A 23,032-nucleotide genomic window follows, 5' to 3' on the forward strand; every position below is an offset into this window, starting at 1 on the left:
GGTAACATACAGGGACTCTACAGCATTAACGAGTTGGTGACAGCTCTTGTTGTGAAACTTAATAAGAGGTACAAATTGAAGGTCGTGCAGGTGTACGCCCCTACATCCAGTCATGATGACGAGGAAGTCGAAAGCTTCTATGAAGACGTGGAATCGGCGATGGGTAAAATAAAAACAAAATAAACTATACCGATGGGCGACTTCAATTCCAGGGTAGGCAAAAAGCAGGCTGGAGACAAGTCAGTGGGGGAATATGGCATAGGCTCTAAGAATAGCAGGGGAGAGTTATTACTAGAGTTTGCAGAACAGAATATTATGCGGATAATGAATACGTTCTTCCGCAAGCTGGATAGCCGAAAGTAGAAATGAAATAGACCTTATACTCTGCGCTAACCCTGGCATCTCACAAGATGTGGACGTGCTCGGCAAGGTGCGCTCCAGTCACCATAGGATGGTAAGAACTCAAATTAGTGTAGACTTGAGGAGGGAACAGAAGAAACTGGTACATAAGAAGCCGATCAATGAGTTAGCGGTAAGAGGGAAAATAGAGGAATTCCGGATCAAGCTACAGAACAGGTATTCGGCTGTAACTCAGGAAGAGGACCTTAGTGTTGAAGCAATGAACGACAATCTTATGGGCATCATTAAGGAGTGCGCAATAGAAGTCGGTGGTAACGCCGTTAAACAGGAAACCAGTAAGCTATCGCAGGAGACGAAAGATCTGATCAAGAAACGCCAATGTATGAAAGCCTCTAACCCTACAGCTAGAATAGAACTGGCAGAACTTTCTAAGTTAATCAACAAGCGTAAGACAGCGGACATAAGGAACTATAATATGGATAGAATTGAACAGGCTCTCAGGAACGGAGGAAGCCTAAAAGCAGTACAGAAGAAACTAGGAATAGGCAAGAATCAGATGTATGCGTTAAGAGACAAAGCCGGCAATATCGTTACTAATATGGATGAGATGGTTCAAGTGGCTGAAGAGTTTTATAGAGATTTATACAGTACCAGTAACACCCACGACGGTAAGGTGAGAGAGAATAGTCTAGAGGAACTTGAAATCCCACAAGTAACACCGGAAGAGGTAAAGAACGCCTTGGGAGCTATGCAAAGGGGGAAGGCAGCTGGGGAGGATCAGGTCACAGCAGATTTGTTGAAGGATGGTGGGAACACTGTCCTAGAAAGGTTGGCCGCCCTATATACACTATGCCTCATGACCTCGAACGTACCGGAATCTTGGAAGAACGCTAACATAATCCTAATCCATAAGAAAGGGGACGCCAAAGACTGAAAAATTATAGACCGATCAGCTTACTGTCCGTTGCCTACAAAGTATTTACTAAGGTAATCGCAAATAGAATCAGGAATACCTTAGACTTCTGTCAACCAAAGGACCAGGCAGGATTCCGTAAAGGATACTCAACAATAAACCATATTCACACTATCAATCAGGTGATAGAGAAATGTGCGGAATATAACCAACCCTTATATATAGCCTTCATTGATTACGAAAAAGCATTTGATTCAGTCGAAACCTCAGCAGTCATGGAGGCACTACGGAATCAGGGTGTAGATGAGCCATATGTAAAGATACTGGAAGCTATCTATAGCAGTTCCACAGCCACCGTAATCCTCCACAAAGAAAGCAACAAAATCCCAATAAAGAAAGGCGTCAGACAGGGAGATACGATATCTCCAATGCTATTCACAGCGTGTTTACAGGAGGTATTCAGAGACCTGGAGTGGGAAGAATTGGGGATAAAAGTTGATGGAGAATACCTTAGCAACTTGCGATTCGCTGATGATATTGCCTTGCTTAGTAACTCAGGAGACCAATTGCAATGCATGCTCACTGACCTGGAGAGGCAAAGCAGAAGGGTGGGTCTGAAAATTAATCTACAGAAAACTAAAGTAATGTTTAACAGTCTCGGAAGAGAACAGCAGTTTACGATAGGTAGCGAGGCACTGGAAGTGGTAAGGGAATACATCTACTTATGGCAGGTAGTGACCACGGACCCGGATCATGAGACTGAAATAACCAGAAGAATAAGAATGGGCTGGGGGGCGTTTGGCAGGCATTCTCAAGTCATGAACAGCAGGTTGCCACTATCCCTCAAGAGGAAAGTGTATAACAGCTGTGTCTTACCAGTACTGACCTACGGGGCAGAAACCTGGAGGCTTACGAAAAGGGTTCTGCTGAAATTGAGGACGACGCAACGAGCCATGGAAAGAAGAATGATAGGTGTAACGTTAAGGGATAAGAAAAGAGCAGATTGGGTGAGGGAACAAACGCGAGGTAATGACGTCTTAGTTGAAATCAGGAAAAAGAAATGGGCATGGGCAGGACATGTAATGAGGAGGGAAGATAACCGATGGCCATGGTTACGGACTGGATTCCAAGGGAAGGGAAGTGTAGCAGGGGGCGGCAAAAAGTTAGGTGGGCGAATGAGGTTAAGAAGTTTGCAGGGACAACATGGCCACAATTAGTGCATGATCGGGATAGTTGGAGAAGTATGGGAGAGGCCTTTGCCCTGCAGTGGGCGTAACCAGGCTGATGATGATGATGATGATGATGATGATGATGATGGCTGTATAAAGTTTTTACCACGCAGCTTTTCTACGTCTAAAATCTCGCTCGCAGTGAGAGTTCCACCAGGGAAAATATGATCGACCCTTAGGAGATTGCACAACAAATTGAGCTTTTTTTGAAAACTGTTTTGGAATTGAACATAAGCTCATTGCTTTAATATCCCTCTCCATGCCCTCCTGAGTGTGTAAACCTGATTTTAACGCATTTTTAAAATTTTCGGAATTAACAAAATTGCACACATTACTATCTAACTAGTTCACGGGGTAAGCAGTTAAAGATTATAGGTAAGTGATCACTGTTAGTTCCGGAATCTACAGTCTTGCAGAAGGTGACAGAGATGCTCGAGGTAGCAAACGTAAGATCTAGGGCAGATCTCGACTGACCCCGTACGAAAGTATGTGCTCTCGAATTTAAGGAAGACAAATGATTCGTTAAGACCCAATCCCACAAGCATTTGCCACAAGTGTCCGTTCGGAAGCCCCACGATACATGATGAGAAATAAAATCTGTCACTAGTATAATGTTCGTCTGACTGCGAGCAATAGAGGTAACTAGATGACGGGTATCTTGCACTCCAGCGGGGAAGTACGTGTTAAATATAGAAAAAGGTGCGCAACCAGGAAGTATTATATCCAGTGCTAAGATTTCACAGTCTGGGGACATAATTTGGTATGCTATAGTAGCTCTATGGCAGATTTATGATGAGGCAAACAAAACTAAGCCACCGCCTCGGGATAGGCGATTCAATCAAAAACATCGGAAATTTAGGTGAAAAGTCTGACCAGCAACAAGCCAAGTTTCATGTAAAATAATATTATCTGGAAAATATTTAAAAATAACATATAATAAATATGTTGTAGCGGAAAAAATGCAAGGACAGTTCCACTGAATTACTGTTAAGGTTCCTATGGTGAATAAACCCGAGCAGCAGAGACTGCCGGGTCTAAAATCCTCTTTTAAGAAGTCCTTAGTCGGAATCTCTCTAACGTTCTTTGTTGCCTTGGAGTTGATGGGATAGCTAGATTTTTTCTCTGTTGGTGACCTGGTTCTTTTAAGAGATCGGGGGTCCATATCTACATCTTGATTTTCCATCCCATCTGTGTCGGAGAGACAGATTTGGTCGACTTTCTCAGAATTCGATGGCTTTGATGAATCGTTATTTGTGAATAGCTGCGTGGTCGATATTTCAATAGGTGGACTCCACGGTAGACCCGACACCGGATCCTCAATATTGGCTTTATTAGTTGAAGCCACGGAGCTAGTTGTGAGGACAGCACCTGAACGAGGGAGTAGGTGAGATTTGTCATAATGCTCTCCGTTGTTTTCTCCAGCGCCTTTTCTACGGAAGCTGCCACAGCCTCAGAGATTTAGTTTTCCATACACAGCGTTTGACGGGCCGTTATACCAGCATACCCTTGAGTCCTGCTCTGAATTTCTCCAATGGCCTCACGACGAGAGCATCGACGTCTATCAATTATTTGGAGGATTTGCACTTCCTTTGACCTTGCAGGGCAATTAGGCTCATCTGCGGGGTGGGGACCACTGCAAAGGCAGCAGGACTCATTTCGGGAAGAACAGTCATTTGAATGATGGCCTTCTCCACAAATTCGGCATCGTGTGTTGGGCCTGTAGCCTTTTATGGAGTGCCCAAACCGCCAGCACTTTAGATACTGAAATACGCGAGGTGATAGAGGCTCAACTCGGTAAATAAGTGGCCATGCCTTGATTTCCGCTGGGCGGTTCATTCCAGCAAAAATAGCAATGACTGTTTCTGTGGGCATGCGCTTATTATCAGCGACACGGCTGCAACGATACCAAGATATCACGCCTGCCACTGAAAACATTTCCAAAATTTCTGCCGGACATAGACTTATGTCGATACCGCCAACTAGGCCTTTCGTACATGCATGGTGATGAGGAATGAAACTGCTCACCGGATGTGTCGCAAAAACATCGCACTTCAGTAAATCTTGAACACAAACCTATTCTGACGAGCAGCAAAGAATGCCCCCTCGGCCACACTGTCGAACCTTGGTGATTTGTTGAAAATTGGCCGAGGCCATCCGGAGTTCGGTTTGAATTGCCTTAGGATTCTTCATGCGAATCACTCCACCATCACTCGGAACCAAAGCCACAGGTACGCTGCTCGTCCCACTGCGTAAGAAAAGCTCCACCGGCAAATCAGAGTTAGGAACAGAAGCCGACCTGGTGGAAGCCTCCTGGCCTGGCGATGAGAGTGACATTGCAAAGAAATAGAAAGTTTCTCCGGCAAGTTAACAGATATTGAAACAAAAGGTGAAAACAATTGCGTAGAAGACACAGATTAAAAGAAAACCGCCAGCTACTTGACCAGAACCAGTGTTCGGGAGCTCAGGCACCAGGCCACGTCACTTCTTTCTGCGTGGCTTGTTCAGCCCGATTCCTCTTCTTCTTCTTCTGTTCACTGGAGAAAGCTGAGACATAAGCTGCCCGTTCGCTCGTGTCTTCCTCTTCCTCTTTTTTTCATCTGCCACCAACCACGGCAGCCTCGATCACGCGCGCACGGCGGGGCTTGCTCCGGCCACGGCGTGCGGCCTGCCACGTCAGGCGGGCTGCAATGGGAGCGAATGTCTTAGCCGTAGTTGCATTCTCGGCCGCTTGGCTGGGCCGAACGGCGCTAGCTATCGGGGACTGGACGCGTCGGTTTGAACGGGCGACGGCGTTCGAAGCGCGTTCCTCGCGCATTTTCTATGCCGATCCAGGACAACAGACCCCGACTGGTAGCGCCGCGGCGGATGACAGCGTTTTCGATGCACGCGGCAGCCGCACCTTTTTTTTTTTTTCTTCTTTTTTTTTTATCCAGAGGCCGTGCTCCGGCCGTCCCATTCAGCGCGCACCCCATTGGAGAGGTGTAATCGGAGAAGTTTCCTCGCGCGCCGCGGAGCGGCGCTGTTCTCCCACTCCTGCTTTTTCAGCGATACAACTGATCAGGAGCTTACAATACAAGGGCATGAAATACCCCGAGTGGCCGAATATAAATATGTCGGGATATGAATAAACAAAGGGCAGATGTACACGGAAAAGCACGAACAGTCCCTCATAGCAAAAGGGCGAAGAGATGCCGGGATAATGAAACATAAGGCATTGTGGGGGTACAACAGGTATGAGGTACTGAGAGGTATTTGGAAGGGAGTAATGGTGCCGGGGCTTACTTTCGGGAATGCGGTCCTGTGTTTAAGGGCAGAGGTTCAGTCGAGACTAGAAGTGAATCAGAGAGCTATGGGAAGGTTAGCACTAGTTGCCCACGGGAAAACCACTGACGAAGCAGTACAGGGAGATATGGGCTGGGCATCGTTCGAAGTACGGGAAGCTCAGAGTAAAATCCTATACGAAAAACGTCTGAGGAAATTGGACGATAACAGGTGGGCAGCTAAGGTGTTTAGATACCTATACAGAAAGAGCGTTGACTCACAATGGCGGAAAAGAACTAGGAAGCTAACCAGTAAGTATGCCAGACACGAGGACGAAGAAAGACAGAGCATTAAACGAGATGTTAAAAACGCGGAAGGTAAAAATTCGATAAATTCAATGGAAAAGAAGCATAGTGTGGAACTATATCGATACTGGAAACAGCAGATCAAGGAGGAAGCGTTTTATGATAACTCAAGAGGCAGTGCCCTACTCTTTGAAGCTAGATCAGAATGTCTTAGAACGCGGAGCTATAAAAAGAAATTTAACGAAGAAGAAGACACATGTACTGTGTGTGGTAAATATGTAGAAACAATGGAACACCTCATACAAAAATGTGATGGTATCAAGCCCGATGTCGATGCAGCCACAGTCAGGGTACCCTTCCTGAGGCCCTCGGGTTCAGAGATAATAATAGTCATGTAAATAAATATGCGGTGGAAATTAGCAAAAGGCGATTGGAGGATTGGTGGCTCAAAAGCAGAGAGGTGACATACGGTTAAAAGGCTAGGAAGACGTATTTAAAGAAAATCGAGAAATTCAATAACACACAACACAGATAAAAATAAAAATAAAAGGCAAAATAAAAATCTGGGCATGGTGGCAACTGCCATCGCCCCGTTTCAAAGGGGACGCTCCTACCTTCCATCCATCCATCCATGCCGACGGCGCGGCGGCATGGCACATGCTTGCAGAAGCGAATACATCGGAGAGTGCACGTGTACAATCTGGCGTCAGCTTCGCTCTAAAATGTGTTGACAGCCAGGGGAAACCGCAAGGAAATCAAGGTACGTCTCTGTATATCCTCAAATCAGGTTTGCACAGTGCACGTTGTTTCTTGTAGCATAATACGATCGAGACGCAGCTAAGGCTGCGTTGATGCACGACTTGATGTGCCGGATTGCATGTGTCTTGAAATATTTATTCTGGCGAGTGAGCGGCCGCTGTGCCTAAGCGCTGCCCCTGCAACGCTCGTCTTCCTTTCTTTTTGTTTGCGGGCTTTTCTTTCAACGTGGCCCCTGACTGTCTTCTCGATCTGTCTTTTGAGGTCCATTTTCTTTAGCCTCGTGCTGGACAAATTATATACTCGGGGCTCTTCCACGCATGGCTTTTATTTTTTTACATTGTGTAGCTTCAAGGGAACTTGAGTGGTGTTGGGAGTAGGCTTCCCAGTCCTCAAGTGTTGCCGCTGAAGGGGCTCTGCTGCTATCAGCCATGTCTTATGTATTATCGCGTTGTTCGAGTCACTTCAACTCAGACAAAACATTATTTTGATAATCAAGGACTTTGACCTCATAGATTATTTCCTGTATTTTCAGGAACATGCCACATTGCTGCGTGCCATGCTGCAAATCCAGCACAAAAAAAAAAAAGCTTGGCTTAAGCTTCCACGAATTCCCAGCTGATGAAACTCTCCGGCACGCATGGCTGAAAGCTATATCGAGGAAAGATTTTACCCCGAATGATAAGTCCGCCAGCAGTGTCGTCTGCTTTTTGCACTTCTTTGGCAATGACTACCGTTCTGAATCCGCAAAGATCCGGCGTCTGAAGCGGACTGCTGTACCCAGTGTTTTTCCTGGATACCCGAGCTACATGCAGCCGCAGATAGTAAAAAAGACGGCGAAAGTTGGAGCGGGAGCAACCACCTTGCGCAGTTCCTAAAACAAATGATGCTCTCAGTCCAATGAACTGCATTAGCGAGAAAAATTGGAAAACAACCGAGGGCCATGAAGAAAGCAGCCATCTGCTCTTACCTGCTGTAAACAGCCAAACACTGAATTTTGTTCTTCAGCCTAATCCTCAAGACCTTGAAAATCATCTTCCAGCTACTTCAATAGTTGAATGTCCTACTCAAACAAGTGATGATATTGTCCCCCATAAACATACTGATGTAAAAGAAATAAAACGGTTGAGGGTGCAGCTTTTCAGGAAAAATAAAGCAATTCGAAAACTTCGCACACAAAATGAAAGGTTGAAGAAAAAACTCAATGATTTTAAGTCCAATACAGTGCAATCTGCATTGAGGAAGTGTTCGCAAAAAGTGGGCACAGCAAAGTTTTGTCTGGAAGACTGTATAGTTGAGCAGCTAGCAAACGCCTCACGGCAGCGTCCTTCTTGGTCACCGGATTTTGTGAAGGAGTGTGTAGTCCTATACTACCTATCGCCAAAGACCTACCGTTACATACGTAACCGAGGCCTTCTGAAGCTACCCTCAAAAAATACTTTGCTCCGGTATGTTGGGAAGTCTAACAATAAAAGTGGAGTCACACCGCTGATGAAAGAGCGTCTCATGCAAGAAGTCAAGCAGCTAAAAGAGCAAGCAAAGATGTGTTCAGTAATTATTGACGAAATGGCCATAAGCTCAAAATACATATATGACCGCAAAATGGACTGTTTCTTTGGTCATGAAACAACAAAGCCTGACACCATCAGCCAAGAAAATGTAAGCAATGTTGTAGTTGCTAATAAGGTGTTGTGCTTTGTGGCTGCAGGGCTGTCAACGTCTTACAAAATTCCATGCGGCTTCTTCTTCACAAGCCGGCTAAGTGGTAAAATGCTGCACAAACTGACAAAGCATGTGATCGAAGAAGACGAAAAGTGTGGTCTTCATGTGGTACGAATCGTTACAGACAACCACAAAATTAATGTGACTATGATGCGCCATTTTGGAAATGGATCGCTGAAGCCAGCTGTCAGTCACCCATGTGACCCAAGCAGGCCACTATTATTGTCCTTCGACCAATGTCACATCATAAAAAATGTGCGAAATCTCTTTCTTGAAGGCGAAATGACTGATGGAAGCTTTCCAATAACGGGATTATTCATAAAGAAGCTCTATGAACTCCAGGAGAATGAGATTGTGAAGCCTGTTCGTTTTCTCACTCAAAAGCACGTGGAGCGGAACAATTTCGAGAAAATGAATGTTGGGAGGACAGTGCAGCTTTTCTCGGATGAGGTAATTGCTGTGGTTTCCTTTCTTATGGAGTTCCCTACTTATCACCCAAGAGCTGAGCCCTTCAGAAATGCTGGCGCAACTGTGCAGTTCATGAAGGCAATTCAAAAGTGGTTTGATATCCATAATGTGGCCAACAAAAGAGCCCACGTGCACTTAAACAAGCCCGACCAGATGCATTTCTTCTGTGCGACAGATGGACGCTTGAAGTGGCTTGAGGACGAATTCCCGCAGTACCTTGAGAGTCTCCACAGTGCCTGCAAATCAAGTGGAAAAAAATTCCTAAGCCCAGAAACTTACGAGGCACTGCTGCTCACAAGCAAGTTTTCGGTTCTTTGTATTAAGTAATTGCTGGAGAGTGGGTTCTTTTATGTCCTCACGAGAAATCTGTCAAGTGATCCGGTTGAGGTCCTCTTCAGTGCTTTGCGTCAAATGGCGGGTTGCAATGACTGTCTAGACGCTAGAGCTGTCACCTTCGGCCTTGAAAAATTACTGCGGACTGGCATCCTGTGTGCATCGCAGGCATCAAATGTGGGAAATGGTCAGAGTATTATGAGGTAAGCACACACATTTTTCTGTAAAATGAAGTGTATTTCGCTGTATATCAAGTTCTTGTGGTTTAATTTCACTTGTTCACTAATGCTAGTCTGTGCTGAGCATGCAAGAAAATTTTCTTGGCATTTTTTCCTTCTGATGCCATTTCTGTCGTATTCATTTTTTTTTCTCCAGCATGTACAGTGCTTCTACATCAACCCAATTGAGCAGAGTTGATCCAGCTGTGCCGAGCGGGACATCTTCAGGACTGGACACATCGAGCATTCCTCAGAACACCTCGGCTAAAACCAGTAGTGCACTACTGAGGTATGCACATCCGCTGCAGCACCATTTATTTGATGTCAGTTTTTCAAAAAGGACGCGCGCTTCCTTAGGTTCTTTTACCTCTGTACACCCCATATAGTGGTAACCAACTTCTTGTTCTTTCACTGTTTTGTTTTTCAGCTTGTCTGAACCACCCGATATTGCGGATGATCAAAGCAGTGTGTCAGCAGCAACTAGCGATTTCCTACCTAGGTATGCATAAGCCCCAGCTCCGTTTAAAAAATGTGTTTTTCAAGCTAGTGCTGTTTCCCCATGCTTTTGCACCTTTTTCATGCCGGCCACTAATATATAGTTTCTGTACCGTTTGGTTTTCTAGCATTTGTGAACCACCGAGTTTCGTGGATGATGTCAACAGTTTGCTGGCGCCCTTGAAAGTGATGCCCTGTAAGTAGGCAGACTTAATGTATTGCGCATGCAGTTATAATAGCCTTTCGAGCTTATTACTTTTTCAAGCCGGGATTGGAGCTCCATATTGCTTAATTAGTCCTGATATGAGCACTTTGTTCTTACGTTTTCTTTTTCAGTGCAGCGGCCACCTTCAACAGTGGAAACCGCTGCAGTAGCATACGTCGTCGGTTTTGTCGTGAAGGAAGGGAGGAGGAAAAGAGATAAGAAGAAGGCAGGGAGGTTAACCAGAATCATGTCCGGTTGGCTACCCTACACCGGGGGAAAGGGAAAGGGGGAAAACAAAGATAACAGGGAGAGAGAGGAGGGAAGGAAAGAAGGAAATTGCAGTGAGTTCGCTGACGTGTGTGGCCTTACAGTAATTGCATTAATAGTCACAGTTGGTCGTACAAGCCCGTCGTCCTTAAGAAGCACAAAAGTGCCTTCACCGCTTTATGGGCCGACGGGCGATGGGGGCGGTGTTCCAGCAGCACCTGCACAGAAAGCGGCCGATTGTCCAGTTTATGAAAAGCTTTGGCAAGTTCTTGTCTCTCAGGGGTGTATCGTGGACAGTGGCACAGCAGGTGGTCGATGTTTTCTTCTGTGCCACAGACCTCGCATGCTCCACTGTCAGTCTGTCCAATTAATGTAGAGTATGCCTTTGTGAAGGCAACTCCTAACCAAAGGCGACAGAGAAGCGTAGCTTCACGTCGAGGAAGTCCGAGTGGAGGCCGGAGTTGCAGGGAGGGGTTTAGTCGATGCAGTCGTGTGAGTCGTAAGTTTGGCGAGTTCCACTCGGTCAGTGTGAGACTGCGTGCCAGGTATCGAAGCTGCCTAGCGGCGTCTGTCCTCGAAAGCGGAATTGGAACGCTCTGCTCTTCCTGATGTGCTGTGCGAGCAGCGTTATCGGCGGAATCATTGCCACTGATTCCACAATGGCCAGGTACCCATTGAAAAACGACCTCGTGACCTTTTTGTTGGACATGATGGTAAAGTTTCGCGATTTCGTATGTCAGTTGGTCATGGCATCCGTGTCGGAGAACTGACTGCGTGCACTGTAATGCCGGTTTTGAATCACAGAACACAGCCCATTTTCGAGCTCTTTCAGATTCAATGAATTCCAGCGCTCGACGCGGGGCCGTTAGTTCTGCCGCCGTTGAGGTCGTGACATGCGATGTCTTGAAGCGCAGTGTCATTCCTCGCGTTGGTATCACCACGGCAGTTTTGTCGTGAAAGCGATAGAAGAACAAAGGATGTGCAGCGCCTGCCCAAGACTGAATGATTCGGGACCATCAATATCGCCAGTGATGGGACTTATTAACCACCGAACTAGAGGGGGTTTGGTGTTCCCAAAGCCCGAGTTTTTAGCTGTTCTTGTAAAAGTAAAGAAGACCATCGACATCGCAGTGCCACGTATTGGCACAAACGATGTGTGCAAGAAGATCACGGCAATGATTTTGCCGCATCTGGAGAGCTGCCCTCTATTTATATGCGAGGCAAGAGAAGACCATGACTCGGTCACATCCTCAATAGTGGCAAAGAAATTCATAAAGCCCCTCCTATCAAACATTGCTGCTCTTGTTACGGACAGAGTGGCCTATCGCAAAAAATTAATTACTAAGCCGCTCAGTCGAAAGGTTTTGCGCGTTTAAACAGCTCGAGCGCACGCGAGCTGACAAATTTTTATTGTAAATAAATTCCTGCATACACTGACTTTGTTATGCTGGTAATTTTTACCACGAATATAGCCATGATATTCAAGTACACAGATTAATCAGGGCCACAGGACGTTGCTCTCCGCGGTTGTCGACTCTGGTGAGCAGACTCTCTCGTACAGGAGGAACAGTGATTAGCTCGCCTAAGGAATATAAAATTGACAGCTCAGCGTGCAACATCGCCTGCCCATTTTCTTCATAATGCAATTGCCATTTGCCTTCCAGGCTGTTTTTTGACCGGTAAAGACGTTCTGACCGAGCTAGTACGTCATGCACAAACGTTCATGAATTTACAGGGGAAAAAAATTACTACTGCGTTGCCTCGTGAGACGTGGCACTTCTTTTATAAAGAAGTAATGCCTTCCCATACTTCCATGCTTTCAGTGGCCTGCTGCGCCCAAACCCGCAGATATGATTGTTTTCCGGGGAGCACTCGTTTCGCATGACATCATGACTGCCCGCTTCGGGCAACATGCGGCCGCAGCGTATGGAGCTTAGTAAGAAAATAAATACCTAGCCGCAGGAGGTATTGGTGTTCTTGTGTAAATTTGTATTCATCGCGGTTTTCCGCCGCTCTTCATCACGCAATACCTCCAAGGCGCCGCAAGTCGCCTCGTGCGAAGCCATAGCAGTGGAGGCGAGGGGTCGGGCACGCGCGCCGCGGTGCGGCGAAAGGAGCGGCCACGCCGCTCTCCGCAATTACGCCCTCTCCGTACTAATGGAACGGCCGGAGCAAGCCTCGACCCTCGTGCTCTATTTTTTTCCCGCGTCGTGCCGCATGTGTAGTTGGCATCGTCGTCGTCTTTCACCACAGCAGAGAAGGACACTGGTATTAGTGTATTTCGGCTTAGTGATGATGCCCGCGAAATACGAAACACCACGTGACATGCCCGCTTGGTGTCTTGATTGCACTGCTCCCAAACGTTCCGCGCACAAGTATTCATGGGCACGCTGCCACTTAAAAGGCGACAGGGCAGCGACGTAGGCGTTGGCCGTGCCATTTACGCCAGCGATGTGCTCCACTCGCGAAAGTTCGCCATAGAGATAAGCAAACGCAGCGATTATCGCTTGTGCTGCCGGAAGCAACAGCTCCGTCATTTCGCGATAGCTGTAAGGAAATTGAACGTCCCTAAATAAAAGCTAAGTTTTCAGAAGGCTGAGAATGGTAGAATAAGAGTATCATAAATGCACAGATGCAGTCTTTACGCTTATTTTTCATGCGCTTTCACAGCAAGCGCTCGAAGAGATCACCTTCTGCAGCGATACAAGACTGGGATCTTCTGAGAAGGCTTGCTGTCGCTGCCTTGAGCACTGTTGGTGAAATGCTGTGACAGACTTCAATTATCTTCTCCTGTAAGGCTTCTGGAGTCGTCGTTTGCGTCGTGTACACGTGGTCCTTAATATAGCCCCACAAGAAAAAGTCAAGAGGGTAGAGGTCGGGTGACCTTGCCGGCCACAGGACAGGTCCGTTTCTCCCTATCCATTGCCCTGGGAAGGTAACATCAAGCTATGCTGGCGCTTGATTGCAGCTGTGGGCTGGGGCCCCGTCGTGTTGACACCACATTGCGTCAAGCCTTGCAAGTGGCATGTTGCAGAAGAAGTCTTCAACTGCCCCCCTGAGGAACTCACTTGCATACCTCTTGCCGGTCAGAGTGTTGTTAACGAACACTGGGCCAATGACTGTGCTGTCATATATTCCGCATCAAACATTAAAAGGTCACTGACATTGGTGGCGGGACCTTCCTCGCCAGTGGGGATTTCGCTCACTCCAATAGTGTACCTTGTCGAGTTTTACTTGGCAATTGCGGGAAAACTTCGCCTTGTCACTCCAGAGTACCTAGGTGAGAAAGTCAGAATCCTGCTCCTCCTAAATCAAAATCTAATTCGCAAAGACAAGTCTCCTTTGGAGATCCCTTGACTCCAGGCACTGATGCAACTGCAGATGATATGGGTGCAGTCCAGCTCCAGGCACTTCCATGCACTTCCTCCAGGCACTTAAGTTAGACATACCGAGCTGTGCGCTCACGCTGCGCGTGCTGGCGTGTGGATTTGCCGCCATGAAAGACAAAACGTTGTAGCGAACCTCATTATTTATGACTGAAGCTCTCTGCCTCTTTCTTGTGAAGCTGCCGATTAGCTTCAGCGACTCAAAGGTGTTGAATATTGCAATCGGGATCGGTCGCGTACTCGGGTGCCTGCTTCGAAACTTTCTTGCAGCCTGCCGTCACTGCCTTCTTTCTTGCAGCCTGCCATCCTGGGCTTAGCCAAGGTTAAGCCCAGGATGCGAAGCATACTAGCCTTTATTTTAGTTGTTGAACCACTGTTTAGCCTGGTGAACTGCTGTTGCTTGGCTATATTTGGTTCGGCTAGACGAAGAAACAACTCATGCGTTACTCTGCTTCGCCTTCAAGAGTGGAACGCGACAGCGTTCCCGTCGATCCGCCAAGGGGTGTAAGACAATGGGCTACGGCGCAGCGACTACGCGCCGCGCATTGGACGCGGTGAGCGTCGAGCAACGCAGCGTTCGGCGCGGCAACGAAATGTGCGCCTGAGCAAGCGACGCACGCCTGAGCCTTAGAAACAGCTCGTTTCTAAGGCAACACCGCATTCACTAGAGGCACTTTTGTACCGCTTTGAAGCATCGTACTCGTGGCTCAGTGGTAGCGTCTCCGTCTCACACTCCGGAGACCCTGGTTCGATTCCCACCCAGCCCATCTTGCAAGAGTTGAGCCAAAGCCACCTAGGAACAAGCGCAGCTGCTTATATACCGCCGCGACGCCGCGAGCGATGGCGCGAGTTGGAGCCCCGTTTCTCCTCTGTCGTGACGTCACGGTGTCACGTGGTATGGCATGGGGTCAAAGGTCATTGAAGGCGACACCGCCGCGCCTGAGGAGCTGGGTTGAACTCTAGTAATATGCTTCGCATAAAAAAATGTAAGGCCTCCGCATCACCTCCTCTCCCCTGTCAATACGTCACGAGAGTCAGATGGTAACGGTGGATGGGGGAGCGCTGCGTTTCTAGAACGCGGCGCGCGTTCTGAAGACAAATTTTCTCCGTGGCTGCAACGCTAGAGCGGCAACGCGTGGAGCATTTGCTTGGTGGCTTTGGTGGGGCATGCTGCACCGTAAACGCGATTGCTTTTCTTCGATTGTGCGTGGTTCGCCGTACACGGAAGCGCAACGATGCCTGGCTGTTGTTGCGCACCAAACTGCAAGTGCAATTATGACGGAGGACAAAGTGTCCGAGTGCACAAGTTCCCATCTGACCGAGCCACTCGGGAAGCATGGACGAGAGCAGTTCATCGGAAGGACTTCTCGCCAACGAAGTACACAGTGATTTCTTCTCTCTATTGTTATTCTGGGTTTCCAGACGAATAGGTTTCGTCAGCATAGTGCGCAATGCATTCGTGCACGCGTAGATGGGTCTCTGCACCTGTCAACGCGTTTGTAAATTCAACGTTTTCGTCGAGCTTCATACCTGTAACGGCTTGCTTTTTTTTGTATTTCAGCTCTGTGAAAAGCATTTCTTGCCATCGGATTACTTGAAGACGACATCTTATACGGACGTCAAGAAAGGAAAAGTGGTCGAAGTTGCCATGAAAAACATCCGTCTGAAGAAAACTGCAGTTCCGAGCTTGTTTCCCAATTGCCCTGCCTATTTATCGCGTCCGCAAGTGTGCGTTCGAGAAGCGCCGGCTGCCAAAAGGGCGCGCTTGGAAGCCACATATTTGCAAAAAGCAATAACTTTCTCAGCAAACCCAAGCAGAAGAGGACGCCAAAAATCTGGTTGGTAGCTTTGCGGACTTGCTGAAGGCCTTGCCAAGCTTTCAGAGTTCGGACTTCTGGACAGTTTTGAACAAGGGCTCCAAGGTTTTCTTTTTGGACTTGTCACTTCAATCTGCTCCTGCAGTCCGTACTTCGGTGATCGTGTCCACAGACCTGCGCGTCGAAGTATTTTTTGGTGAAACGGGTGTGAGGAAGTGTGGTGATGTTTTAGTTCCTGAAAAGCTGTGCGACTTGAGAGATTTGAAAAGTGTGTTACACATGATCGAACAGACACGTAAGGATATCAGCACTGAGCTTTCTGAAAAGGCCCGTCATCTACTGACATTGGTTTCGACATTGCTAGAGGAAGTAAGTGGAAAACATTTCGCATGCGAGTTGCAAGAATGGCATTTGGAAGTGCTTAAATTCTTGAAGAGTCAAGTTGATCTTGTTTTGAATGATGCTGGCTGATATCCCCCCGATTTATTGGTTTTTGCTAGCCTTTTGTTCACAATTTCACCTCATGCATATAGATTCCTGAGAAGTTCGATGAAGCTTAAGATGCCGCATCCTGATACGATCAGAAGACTGTGTTCATCGTACGATGTACGCCCTGAAACGGAGCAGCAAGAATGTAGCTTTCTTTCCTATGCAAAGCGTATTGTAAGCACATATAACGAGCATGAAAAGACTGTAACGTTAATGATTGATGAGTTTGACCTTCAATCATTTTTTGATTACAAGGCTGGGTTGGTTACTGGTGCTGCGGTAAATTCATCGACTGCAGCAAAAACTGCCCACGTATTTATAATACAGAGCCTGCTTTCTTCAAACAAGGATGTTGTACACATCCTTCCTGTGGCACAAATCGATGCTAAGACGCTGCACGACTTCCTTCAGAAGATTGTTCTTGATCTAGAGGCATCTGGTTTTAGAATAATCGCAGTGATCTCGGACAATAACTCCATAAACAGAAAAGCCATGTCCTACTTCGCTAAGCCGGCAAGTGTCGGCATTGTTGACCAGCATCCTGCTGACCCATCACGACCCCTGTTTTTTGTGGTGGACCCAGTTCACATACTAAAGTGTATAAGAAATAACTGGCTGAATCAAACAAACATTGGCAAATGCATGTACTTTCCTGAACCGAAGAGTGATGAGGCTGAACCAAAGATACTTACAGCATCTTTCAAGGTATTATGCCAGCTGCACGAAGCTGAAAAGCATGAGCTCTTGAAGCTAGCACCAACGCTCACTTTGAAGGCACTGAACCCATCAAACATGGAACGGCAGAACGTTAAACTGGCCTTAAAGATTTTTAACTCATCTACTGTTGCTGCTCTCAGTGTTGCAACGTTCCAGCATGCAAAGGAAACCTCTCAATATGTCGACACCATTTTGACTTGGTGGAACATTGTTAACGTCAAGACGCCAAGAAAAGGACAGCGGTTGCGAGATCAATTGCAAGGTCCAATAGTTTCATCGTCATGTCCTCAACTAGAATTCTTAGAGAGAATAGTTCAATGGCTTGATCACTGGAGAAGCCTCGAACATGACAATGGCCGCTTGATACGTGAAACGCACATAGCTTTCAGCCACACTACCCATGCCTTGCACGAACTTGCCATATACTGTCTCAAAGAGCTTCATTTCGAGTATGTTCTTTTGGGCAAATTTCAAACTGATAGCTTAGAGGATCGCTTTGGAAACTACCGGCAATTGTCTGGTGCCAATTACCACGTGTCTATAAGGCAGATATATGAATGTGAAAACAAATTGCGTTTGCAGAAGCTTCTGGAACTGCCAGATTTGGACATTCTACTACCACCGAGCGCGAACACGTTGGAGACAAGTGTACATTCAGGAAACGGCCAGTTTCAAGTCACTGTGACCGACTCCGACATTGAGAAAAAAACGTCAAGGCTACCGGCACTAACCTATGTTGCCGGCTATTGTGCCCATGCAGCTCCAAAAAAGCTGACATGCGCATCTTGCAGTGAAAGCCTTGTGATGCGAGACGTCGATCTAGATGACCCTGAGAATGCATTAATCACGAAGATGACAAGGGGTGGCCTGAAGTTTCCACGAGCAGTTGTAGTTAATGCTGTACTCTTTACTGAAGTTATATTGGACAAGCTCAGGACACCAGAATATGCCGTACGATTTTTCAGCCTTCCTAGGCAGAAAGATACTCTTGTCGGCCTTGTGTTCGCTACCCTTCATGACTTTGAGGATGTCGATATGTGTGATTTCGGTCATCCTGCACAGGAGGTAATGGGGCATGTTGTAAGTGCTGCAGCGAATACACTGCTGAACAACTTGTGCCGCACAGAAAACGACAAATTACGCAACGCCAAGAACGACCGAAAATTGCAGGCCTTGAAGGCCTGAGATGTTTCTCATTATTTATTTTTTATTCATGAAGCTCTGTTTTGTTGAACATCTACGTATGTTTGTGTTGACAGAACCCTTGTAAAAAGAAACCTGTGGCGTAGCTAGGACTTATTTGCCTACATTATCAAAATTTAAACCCTGCATTTTGGCCAATTCAAATGTTATTTGAGTGCATTGTGCTACCTGTTTATGATTCGAACTCTCCATGCTACCGCAATCCATTAATTGCATGTTTTCCTTTAGGACTGAGAGTAGGCCTCTCGTTTTTTACTTACTGTTCACCATTATCTCAGTATTTTATGAAGACCAATAAGGCCTGCAAACAAGGCGGGTGGAAATAAAATAACCACAAGAAATGGTACAACAAAGACGGAAGCTTATTCTATTTGAGAATTAGTTGTGCGTGACCCTATAATAATAAAATTTTAACAATAAAATGAACCTCGATATTCGTGTGTCCAGCGAGGACTGTTTTACGCAATGCAAGAGTGAGAATGATAATTGTATATGGAAGATTTAAAATGTTTGTTTCTGAATGCAGTTCTTATCATTTGTGAATAAAGTATATTCTGTGTCTTCAATATGCAGTTTTCCTCTTTCTTTCTTTCCGTCTAAGGTTAAAGTGACTAAGCTGCATGCAGTTTGCTTGTCTTAGTCCCGACCAAACATCACAAGCACAATAAGGCAGGTTGTGTTGCGATACACGCAAAAAAGAAATATCGCCAGGCAAGTAATCTAAGGAAGGTATGAAATAATGTTGCTTTCTATGGTGGTGTTGACTGCGGTGAACCAGCGGCTCCCCCTTATTTTTTGCGTCAGCTATACGTGTCTTGCTTTCGAACCGAAGCATATGCATTTATAAGGTGCTGGCACTTTAAGGACAGCACTAATTTTCCCATGCCATAGTATCCGCGACGCAGGCGAGCGCACGAGCTGAGACCCGGCTATGTAGCTACGCGGCCGCAAGCGAGCGCACGAGTTGAGCCTCCGCTTTTGCAGCTGTTATGACGCCATATGGTAGCTACGCGGCCGCGCGCGGCGCAGCAAGGAAGAGCGTGGTTGTGCGGCTAGTATGCTTCGCATAAAACAATCACGAAGTTGTTCGCATTTCAGCAGCCCATGCACGATAGTCTGTTTATCGCTGTCTGGAACTGCCACCACTACCATGTCCGTCAGTCGCTTTACGCAGCGGAAGCGATAACGGCTGCTAGTTTAAATCGAACAGTCAACGCTTGCGTCGCTGCCCTGTCGCTTTTTAAGTGGCAGCGCACCTGTGGCTGTTTGTGCGCGGAACGCTTGTGAGCAGTGAAATCACGATGCGCAAGCGGCCATGTCACGTTGTGTTTTTTTTTTTCGCAGGCATCTGCAGTAAGCTGAGAAACACTAGAAACACAGAAACTGTTCTTTCGGACGTTTTGCAAACCACTCTGTAACTTTCTAATTGGATTTTTTTACTAGCTTCGTTGCTCCAGAAGTTGGTCAATTAGTGTAGACTAATTATCTAATTAAACAAAAAACGAAAAATAGCGTGACACACCACATACAAAAGTGATCAACATGGAAATGGATAACGTCGCCTTAGAGTGCAATGGCGTATTTCTAAAATGGCTAAAGTTAGCTGAGACTCCCTGTATAATGCGTCAAACAAGGCAAAGAAACATGTTGCGCAATCACAGATTGACAGATTACAGAATCCTAAGGCCCGCCTCTCCTCCCTGCAATCCTCCGACGCATCACGCGCTACGGAAGGCGGCGCGGTTCCTCCCCGCTTTTCTCCGTTGCGCACACAAGACTGACCCACCATCGTCGGCTCACCCCCATATGCCCCCTCCCCTACGCTTTCGGGAATATCGGGAATATCGAAGGAATATCGAAGAAAACGTGAGACGCTTGGTCCATAGAGAACCATATGCATGTTGCGCTTATCCTACACTGGCGAGACAAAAGACTTTCCGGAGAGGTTGTGATAACATCGAAATGAAGTTGATGCCCTCAAGCGAACGCGTTGCAATCCGTCGAGTCCCCACAGTGGTGGCGGCGAGCAACCATTGATTCCTTTTCTCGACAGCTAGCCAGAAAGCGTCCGAAAATCTGTGAGGCCAAAGTACACTCGACCAGAGAAAAACTAACGGGCACCGAAGTTAGTCGCGCGTTGTCAGGGCAACACGTGAAAAACGCATGACCTCTGGCTGGCTCTGGCAGTCCGCGGGTAGCGAGAACAAGAAAATTGAAAAAGCTCAATGTGTCCTCGCGAATAAATGTCAAAGCAGCAAAAATAAATAAGAACATAGTTACCTTTGCTCTCGATCTTTAGTGCCTTGACATGGATGCTTTGCGCAGGTGAAAAAAATGTTGATATTCTTTTCTGTGACATGATGTCACACAAATGAACCATCATAACGCTTCGTCTCATCGGACGGCATTGCGTGCTTTGCCAACTTGTCTGATAGTGTGTTGATTTGGCTTGTCTCGGTGTATGGTCCGATGTACGACTTTTAAAAAGTCAATGCACCTTTGGCGTCAAATGTTTATAAGAATATTAAACCAACAAAATCCGGAATTCAAAATCTAAAGCACGAGCTTGAAAATGTCAATAAACCTTTCACATCAAAAGTTTGTAATCTTTATGCCCATAAAGTTTCGGAATCGAAATCCGTGTGCTCCGTAGATAGTAAGTAAGTAAGTAAGTAAGTGGTCCTGATCCCTTTTGACTCAGGGCAGGCGTTTGTCAACGCCACAGGAGATGTTCAGAGTACAAGAAGGAAAGAAAGTAAGGAGAGAAAACACATAAAAGAACTTAAAAGAACTTAAAACACAGTTTTGTCACAGTCTACGAGTCCGTCTGGTTGGTCCGGTTTGTTGTATTCTAGGCTCCAGTCGCCTCGGATTTCACTAAAGCCACGACAATCCAATCCGCCAGCGCTGCCGGTTCAAGTCAGCGCGTCCTATGGCGTCCCATTTGCGTCGCTGCTTGGTCGGCCGTCTTTATTTTAGGAGTTCGTGTAGCTGAGGAGGTCGGCTTCAGCGGCCACTCGCTGTGACTGGGCGGCTCTAGCCGGGCGATATCTGTGTGCGGGTTTCCTTCACCTATTCGGCTCGCCTGCTCAGCCGTTCCCACTGTTCTAGCCGGATCTTCGTAGTCTCGGCGCGTGCTGTTCGGTCCTCCTCGGTGAGACCAGTCAGCGCCAGGCTCTCAGCCAGGGGGCACGATCGGGAAACTGCGGGAAGTCTCGGACACTGTTGTAGCACGTGGAGAAGGGTTTCTTTTGGTGCACCGCACAAGCGGCACGTCGGATCCACGCCGAATAGTTCGTGGCGGCGTTGGTTGGTGAGGAGAGCGCCAGTGCGGGCTTGAAACAGCAGGGCGCTGCCTCTATCTCCTCGGTAGTCTGGTGATGGGCACGGTTCCGGCTTGTGGTGGTAATATAGTGCCAGGCTTTGCTTTTTTGCCACTGTCGTGCGCCAGATCGTTTTTTCAGCCTCATTGATTTCCTTGATGACTGCCTTGCGCCAATCTGCCTCCGTCTTAGTGTCGTGTTGTTTTGAATTTTCGCTGTATTTCGTGTCTAGGGATGTGTATTTCCGAATCCAAGCCGTCTTGATGTTTTTGTATCTTAGGTGTAGGTACATTCTGCGACTGTAATTTGTGTTTGCCATAAATTTGAGTCTGCCGGCATATTGTAATTTGGACCGCGCCTCCCTTGCCTCGTACGAGGACCAGCTCATTTCACCGCTTACTGCTGCATTTGCAGTGGCTATGCTGCCCCCTAGCAGCCAACGGCCTAGTTCTGTTTGGTGACGATCCAGGCATTTTATGGTTTCACTGGAGTAGGCCAGCACATCGTCTGCGTATGTTGTCGCTGGTACTGCTACTCCCTTCCACAGTGTGCGTCCGACAGTGTATGGGTTATATGAATGTCTGGCCAAGTGCCAGATGCGGCCTTTGAGGCGATTAGATTTATTTACTAGTGCTTTTTGATGCGGATCCAGAAAGTTTGGCTGGTCACTGAGAGTTATGCCGAGGTATTTGTATTCCGATGTTTTCCGCGGTCTCCGCAAGATGCCGCGACGAGCCCGCTCGTCATCGAAACGCCCTTAAAACTTTGTGCTTGGATGGGGCTCTTTGCGTTATGTGACTCCAGGTGCATGGGTGCTGCCACGAAATCCAGCCCAAGTTCACAATCTTCGCGCCGAAATGTCTTTTCGAACGTGAAAAATATATTCTAGAATAAATCCAGAATGATTTCCGGCGCCGGGGCTTGTTGTGGTCTGCGGTGCATGACAACGCGAAAATATTTCGGGGGGGGGGGGGCTGAAGCCTCATATGCCCCCCTTCCCTTCTGGCTACGCCTCTGCTGCCCAGGTTGATTTCTTTCTCTTAATGTAAATTAGAATATCGGCTGTACCCGTTTGCTCTCTGATCCAAACCGCTCTGTTTATGTCTTTTAACGTCCCCCCCCCATGCCTAGCATCCTTCGTTCCATCGCTCTTTGCGCGGTCCTTTTACACGATTATACCTTGAAGGTATAGTTCTGTAATGAAAAGTGTGGAAGGAACACGCACAGCGGTCCACCTTTCTCGCCAGAAAACAAATCAGAGGGCCATGTTCTCTGGCGGTCTGAAAATTGGTGAAAAAAAGCACTCTGTCATGAAAGTACGACACACGATGTGGTCCGGCGCTCGAATGATCAAAGGAAAAAAAAAATCCTCAAGTAAAAACAGCGCACCTACGCCCAAAGCGCGGCGCCTTGCCCACCCGCTCTAGGGGCAGTTCAGGGGAAATCAGCGTACGGAGTGTAGATCGTAAATGGTTTTGAAGAACTCTTTCCTCTCCCTGATTGGGGACATTGGAGGAGCGAGGGGGCACCAAAGTGGCCTTATTGGAATGCATTGGCTTTCAGCG

General features: G+C 47.1%; 1 long non-coding RNA gene across 1 annotated transcript; it reads left to right on the forward strand.

Annotated features, from left to right (window-relative positions):
* The first annotated feature begins 9,988 nt into the window (after positions 1-9,988).
* LOC140217195 (uncharacterized) lies at positions 9,989-10,460 on the forward strand. The gene is made up of 3 exons (XR_011893724.1): positions 9,989-10,064; positions 10,189-10,256; positions 10,397-10,460. It is a non-coding gene; the product is annotated as an uncharacterized lncRNA (long non-coding RNA).
* The last annotated feature ends 12,572 nt before the right edge of the window (positions 10,461-23,032 follow it).

This window comes from Dermacentor andersoni, chromosome 4, assembly GCF_023375885.2.
Source record: "Dermacentor andersoni chromosome 4, qqDerAnde1_hic_scaffold, whole genome shotgun sequence".
Taxonomy (NCBI): domain Eukaryota; kingdom Metazoa; phylum Arthropoda; class Arachnida; order Ixodida; family Ixodidae; genus Dermacentor; species Dermacentor andersoni.